The sequence below is a fragment of the Chiloscyllium plagiosum genome, unplaced genomic scaffold (genome assembly GCF_037043375.1).
Source record: "Chiloscyllium plagiosum isolate Xiang-an unplaced genomic scaffold, Cpla_swu_hap1 HiC_scaffold_30, whole genome shotgun sequence".
NCBI lineage: Eukaryota > Metazoa > Chordata > Chondrichthyes > Orectolobiformes > Hemiscylliidae > Chiloscyllium > Chiloscyllium plagiosum.
This window is the reverse complement of record NW_028270168.1, coordinates 45,914,874-45,921,866: the sequence shown is the minus strand read 5'-3', so window position 1 is coordinate 45,921,866 and position 6,993 is coordinate 45,914,874.

Here is a 6,993-nt window from a genome sequence, read left to right as displayed (position 1 = left end):
TCAGGCCACTGCAGTTTGTCATTTTAATAAATAATCTAGATGTGGGCGTAGAAGGATGGGTTAATAAATTTGTGGATGACACTAAGGTAGGCAGAGTTATGGATAGTGTCAAAGGATGTTGTGGGTTACAGAGGGACATAGATAAGATGCAGAGCTGGGCAGAGAAGTGGCAAATAGAGTTTAATGCAGAAAAGTGTGAGGTAGTTCACTTCAGAAGAAATAACAGGAATACAGAGTACTGGGCTAACGGTAAAATTCTTGGCAGTGTAGATGAACAAAGAGATCTCGGTGTCCAGGTGCATAAATACCTGAAATTTGCCATCCAGGTTGATAGGGTTGTTAAAAAGGCCCATGGTGTGTAGGCGTTTATTGATAGAGGGAATTGAGATTCAGAGCCATGTGTTCATGCTTCAGCAGTACAAGACACTAGTAAGGCCGCACCTAGAGTATTGCGTACAGTCTTGGTCACAACATTATAGGAAAGATGTGGAAGCTTTGGAAAGGGTTCAGAGGAGATTTACTGGGATGTTGCCTAGTATGGAAGGAAGGTCTTATGAGGAAAGGCTGAGGGAACTGAGGCTGTTTTCATTTGAGAGAAGGTTGAGAGGTGACTTAATTGAGACGTATGAGATGATTAGAGGGTTAGATAGGGTGGACAGTGAGACCCTTTTTCCTCGAATGGTGAATTGAATTGAAAGAATTAATTGAATTTATTGTCACGTGTACCGTGGCACATTGAAAAGCTTTGTCTTGTGAGCAATACAGGCAGATCACAGAGTTAAGTAGCATAGATAGTAAATAACAGGTAAACAGTGGCAAAATCAAAAACAAGGTACAGGTGAATGTTAAGAGTTTGTGAGTCCATTCAGTATTCTAACAACATCAGGGTAGAAACTGTTTTGAAACTGGCTGGTGTGTGTGTTCAGGCTTCTGTACCTTCTCCCCGACGGTAAAGGTTGTAGAAAAACTTTGCCAGGGTGGGATGGATCTTTGAGAATGCTGGCGGCCTTTCCTTGACAGCGGGCCTGGTAGTTGGATTCTATAGATGGAAGGTTGGCCTTTGTGATTGTACAAGCTGAGTTCACCACTCTCTGTAACCGTCTCCGATCTTGAATGGTACAGTTGCCATACCAGGTAGTGATACATCCAGACAGAATGCTCTTGATGGTGCACCTATAAAAGTTGGCAAGGCTTTTCGCCATCATGCCAAATTTCTTCAGCTGCCTGAGAAGAGATGTTGTTGGGCCTTTGTAACCAGTGCGTCCACATGAAGAGTCCAAGAAAGCTTGTTGTGGATGACCACTCCCAGGAGCTTGACACTCTCCACTGGTTCCATGTCTATGCTGTTAATGTGTAGGGGGGCATGAGTAACATCTCGCCAAAAGTCAATAATGAATTCCTTGGTTTTGCTGGTATTGAGAGCTAGGTTGTTCTTGGTGCACAATTTTCCAGGTCTTCCACCTCCCGTCTGTAGTCTGTTTTGTCGCCATCTGAGATTTGACCAACTACGAACTTGTAATGGCATTAGTCTGGTATTTGGCAACGCACTGATGGGTTTACAGTGAGTACAGTAGGGGGTTGAGTATGCAGCCCTGGGAGGGCTCCAGTGTTGAGTGTTAGTGAGGATGAAATATAGTCTGCAATCTTCACTGGTTGTGGGTCAGGAAATTGAGGAGGAGAAAGTGAGGTCTGCAGATGCTGGAGATCAAAGTTGAAACTTTATTGCTGGAACAGCACAGCAGGTCAGGCAGCATCCAGGGAACAGGAGATTCGACGTTTCGGGCACAGGCCCTTCTTCAGGAATTGAGGATCCAGTTACAGATCATTAAATTTAGTAATCAGTCTCGAGGGGATAATAGTATTGAAGGCTGAACTGTAGTCAATGAGTAGGATTCTTACATAGCTGTTCTTGGTGTCAAGATATTCTAGGGAGAAGTGAAGGGCAAGTGTATGGCATCTGATGTGGATCTGTTGGTCCACTAGGCAAATTGGAGTGGGTCAAAAGTAGTGGGGAGGTTGGAGTTGATTAATGCCATGACCAGCCTTTCAAAGCACTTCCTGACCACCGAAGTTAGGGTCACTGGGCAGTAGTCATTGAGACATGCTGCATGAGCCTTCTTAGGCACAGGGATGATGTTGGCCCTTTTGAAACAGGCAGGGACAGTGGCCTGCCGCAGGGAGAGGTTGATGATATCCGAGAAGACCTCTGCCAGTTGATCTGCACATGCTCTGAGTGCACGGTCTGGTACTCCGTCAGGTCCAATCACTTTCCTTGGAATCACACGAAGGAAAACTGATCCGACCTCTGATGCAGTCACTGTTGGGATAGGTGTGTCAAGACTTGTCGGAATAGATGTTACCTCTCCACCGAAAGTCTGCTCAAAGCCATCGTCTGCTATCTTGCACTGTCTCTTTTTAGAACCTGTGATGTCATTCAGTCCTTCCCATTGTCGCCAGGTGTCTGTCTGGGTCTCTCGTTTGGATCGGTATTGGTCCTTGACTGTCTTAATGGCTCTGAGAAGGTCAGACTTGGATTCCTTATATTTGAGTAGGTCTGATCTGAAGGCTTCACGCCTGGTTTTTAGCAGGTTTAGCAGGTGAAGGCTAACATAAGGGGACATAGCTTTAAATCAAGGGGTGATAGATTTAGGACAGATATCAGGGGTATCAGAGAGTAGCAGGACTGTGGAACGGCCTGCCTACAACAGTAAGAGACTCGCCGACTTAAGGGCATTTAAATGGGCATTGAACATACATATGGATAATAATGGAATGGTGTAGGTTTGATGGGCATCAGATTAATTTCACAGGTCGGTGCAACATCGAGGGCCGAAGGGCCTGTACTGCGCTGTAACGTTCTATGTTCTAAAACTAAAACCCTGGGACTGTGTGAGCCTGACTCCACCCACTCATGCTTCTTCTGTCTAAATAAAAAACCTAAAGCTATTTACTCTGCTTTCCATGGAAAAGACACCTCGGCACCAGGTTTCTAATACCCTCATAATGATTGTAATGAGGTCAGCCAGTTGGACCTCATTGCCCCCTAATGGGGGCTGTTAATCTGGTCAATCAGAGAGCACTGGCTGACAAATATATTCTGATAGCTGACTCAGAAAAGGCAGTATGAGTGTCAAGGATTGCTCATGTGTAAGTAAAGGGTGACTTGCTATTGTAATACTGGCAAGTGGCATTGTGGCTGACGAAAAGCAACAGGTAATTCTCCTAACAGCTTATGAAGCCACAGCTTTTTCTGTTACAAGGAGCCTAACGTTCCCTGAGCCATCAGATACTAAAACCTTTCAAGAATTGACGGACGTATCCAAGGAGTAGTACGGCTCCAAGCCTCCTGTAATTCTGAGTCGTTATCATTTTTACTTGGCAGTTTAAGAACCAGGGTAGTCCATATCAGAACTTTTGACTAGGTTAAGCAGACTGGCAGAAACCTGTGACTTTGGTTTAACACATTGATAGGCTGAGAGACTGTTTGTTTGGTATGTGGGATTAACGATGTAACAATGCAAAAATGCCTACTAGCTGGAGCTCAGCTGGACCTCAATCAGGCCCTACAACTGACTTAATCATGGGAAAAAGTGGCAAGTGGAGCATAAGCGTTGCAGGGTATTCCGACAGAAATGGACACCTTCGCCAGGCTGATTCTGCTGGGGGAGCAACACTTGACTAAAGGCCATTGCATAGTCACACTCAGGATATATCCTGAACAGAGGGACTCTAGGTTGGCCCACAGCAAAACCCCAAAACTAAGCCAAGCCTTGGACAAAGAGTTAAAATTTTCTTCAGGATCCGGGCTGACAATCCATTGTAGTTGCTGCCGAGGTGCGTACTCAATACAGCTGAAGATTCCTACGAGACCTAAATTCAGATAACTTGTAGGCCAGTATCCAGGACAGTTTATACTCTGGAAAGTTAACCTACATCTTTTCTGGAACAGTTAAATTGCTCAGCAACATCCAAATCAGACCCAATCAAAATAAACATCTGGTTAAATGGTTTTTCAGTTCTAATGGAGATTGATATTGGAACACTGCATCAGCTTTGGTTGAAAGAAAACATTCTTCTAAGAGCTGTCCTTCAATGCCAGGACATTCTTTCTTAAATACAACACCAAAACTACACGCATTTCACAGGAAGTCAGAGAAAAACCAACATATCAAAATGTCAGGGCCTGAGTGAAAGAGACTCTTTATGGAGCAACTGAAAGCTTCAGGAGATAAAGTTAGAGATTCCTAAGCGATAACTTCAAGAAAAATGATAAAAGAGTAGAAAAAGAATCTAAAAGGAAGTTCTCACCTCTCAAAACAAATTGCTACCATAGACATTTGGTTCCGTGAGGTATTCCCAAATGATCCAGAAGGGACAGAACTTGTCTACATCAATAAACATGTCGGTTCCGTGCTCAATACAAGGGCAAATGTCAGTTTCACATCAGACCAGTTATCATAACTAAAAAGCAGAAGTTATAGAAGTAGGACTATACGGAACAACTGTCAGAAGCACAGGAATGTTGTTAAACTTGAAAGGGTTCAGAAAAGATTTACAAGGATGTTGCCAGGGTTGGAGGATTTGAGCTATAGGGAGAGGCTGAACAGGCTGGGGCTGTTTTCCCTGGAGCATCGGAGGCTGAGGGATGACCTTATAGAGGTTTATAAAATCATGAGGGACATGCATAGGATAAATCGACAAGGTCTTTTCCTTGGGATGGGGGAGTCGAGAATTAGAGAGCATAGATTTAGGGTGAGAGGGGAAAGATATAAAAGGGACCTAAGGGGCAACATTTTCACAGAGAGGGCAGTCCGTGTATAAAATGAGCAGCCAGAGGAAGTGGTGAAGGCTTGTACAATTACAGCATTTAAAAGGTTTTTGGATGGGTATATGAATAGGAAGGGTTCAAAGGGATGTGGGCCAAGTGCTGGGACTAGATTAGGTTAGGATATTTGGTTGGCATGGACGAGGTGGACCAAAGGGTCTGTTTCCGTGCTGTACATCTCTATAACTCTAAGTCATATAAAGTCGCCACAGTCTTACCAGATCATAGGGCTGCTTACTCATTAGAGATGAGTGGAGGTTTAACCTGAGAGTCATGACATCTCAGGTAAGGGGCAAGGTTGAGAAGGAGAGTCTTTCGTGGTGACCTCAGCCAATGTAAGGAATGGAACCCATACTGTTAACATTACTCCGTATCACAGATCAGCTGTCAAGCCAACTGAGCTAACACCTATAAGTCGCAGCTTGAATTGGACCAGTTAGGTATGAACAATGCATGGAATTGGTATACAGAAGTTTATTGAAAAAGATCATGACTGTGCAATGGTGTTTTCATTGAGACGTGTTCATACAAGGCTGTTTCTAGGGGAATGTTCAGTATCCTTGAGCTTTTAAATGGCCATCATAGGTAATTTCATCAAACATTTCTGAGGGAAATGGAAAGGGTAGGTGGAGACAAACTTTTTTTCTAGGTGGGATGCTAGTCCATCTTTCTTTGGGACACATAGCCTAAAAGCCAAACGCTTCAGGAGTGAAATTATGCAACACTTTCACACAGAATGGATGGTAGAAATTTGGATTACTCTCCTGTGAATGGCAAATGGTGCTAGATCAACTGTTAATTTAAAATCTGAGACTGATATCAATTTAAGATAATTCAAGTTATTAAATCATGGCTGCTCTGTGACCTAACTCTCTTTGTCCAATCAATTGGAGCAGCCATGATTTTACTGAATAGAAGATACTTGGGGACAAAATCAATAAATTTTTCCCCATCATTAGAGGGGGAAAATGACTTCAGGCACGGTGGAAAAGAGTTCACATCAGAGGAAATCAGTTACGTGGACCAAGAATGAGTTGAACCAATGTCTGACGTGTCAATCTTAGGAAGGAGGTAGAGGTAGGCAATTGTGAGACAGTGAGGTCAGAGGCTGTGCAGGAAACATCAATAGAGAGAATGAGGTTAGATATGGACTAGAATATGATAGTTTGATGGTTTGTTTTGAGGGATAATAGGAGAAGTGTTGGCATTCCGTATTGCATTGGATTGAACTGAATTAGGTTTATTGTCATGTGCACTCAAATGAATACAGTGAAAAGTTTCTAAGTCACCACTTACTGCACCATCTCAGGTATAAAGGTACCTAGGTACAATCCTTAGTTACAAAATAGAAAAATGAAAAAAAAAGTTACATTACAGCTATAAACAGTATAACTATAACAGATAAACATCACAGTCTCTCTCCAAGGGCTCTCTGCAGCAAACCAATGCTCCTGCATCGGTTCGCTGTTGTCCTGCTCTGGGCACACAGATCGCTGGCATCCCCGCCCAGGCTGCTGGCTTCCCTGCTCTGGGCCGCTGACGTCCCCGCTCCGGGCGGCTGACCCTCTTTCAGAGGTTGGGAGTCGGAGGCTGGGGCCAGTGTCTGAGGCCAAGAATCCGAGATGACAGCAGAGAAATCACTCTGGCTCTGACTGGAGTGTCCTAATCTGCCGCCATCTTACTGTAATCTTATGGTAAAACCATTGGCAACAGTTTTCAAGTCAACATTTAGGATTTTACTTGAGAGAATAGTGATTTTTAAATTCAGGTATGGATGAGGGGTTTGTGGGCTGGGCCAGTATTTAAGTAGTTGAAAGTGAAGACTGCAGATACTGGAGATTAGAGTGGTGCTGGAAAAGCACAGCAGGTCAGGCAGCATCTAAGGAGCTGACGAGAGGCTTCTGCCCGAAACATCAATTTTCCTGCTCCTCGGATGCTGCATGACCTGCTGTGCTTTTCCAGCACCACTCTAATCTTGGGCCAGTACTTAAGCCCATGTCCTAATAGCCCCTGAAGTGGCGGTAAGCCCCTTACGTGAACTGATGCAATCCAGGAGCTGGAGGTAGGCCCGCAATGCTTACAGGCAGGGAGTTCCACAACTTTAACCCAGCGGCAGCAAAGGGACAGCCACATATTTCCAAGTCAGTTGAGTGAGTTGGAGGGTAACT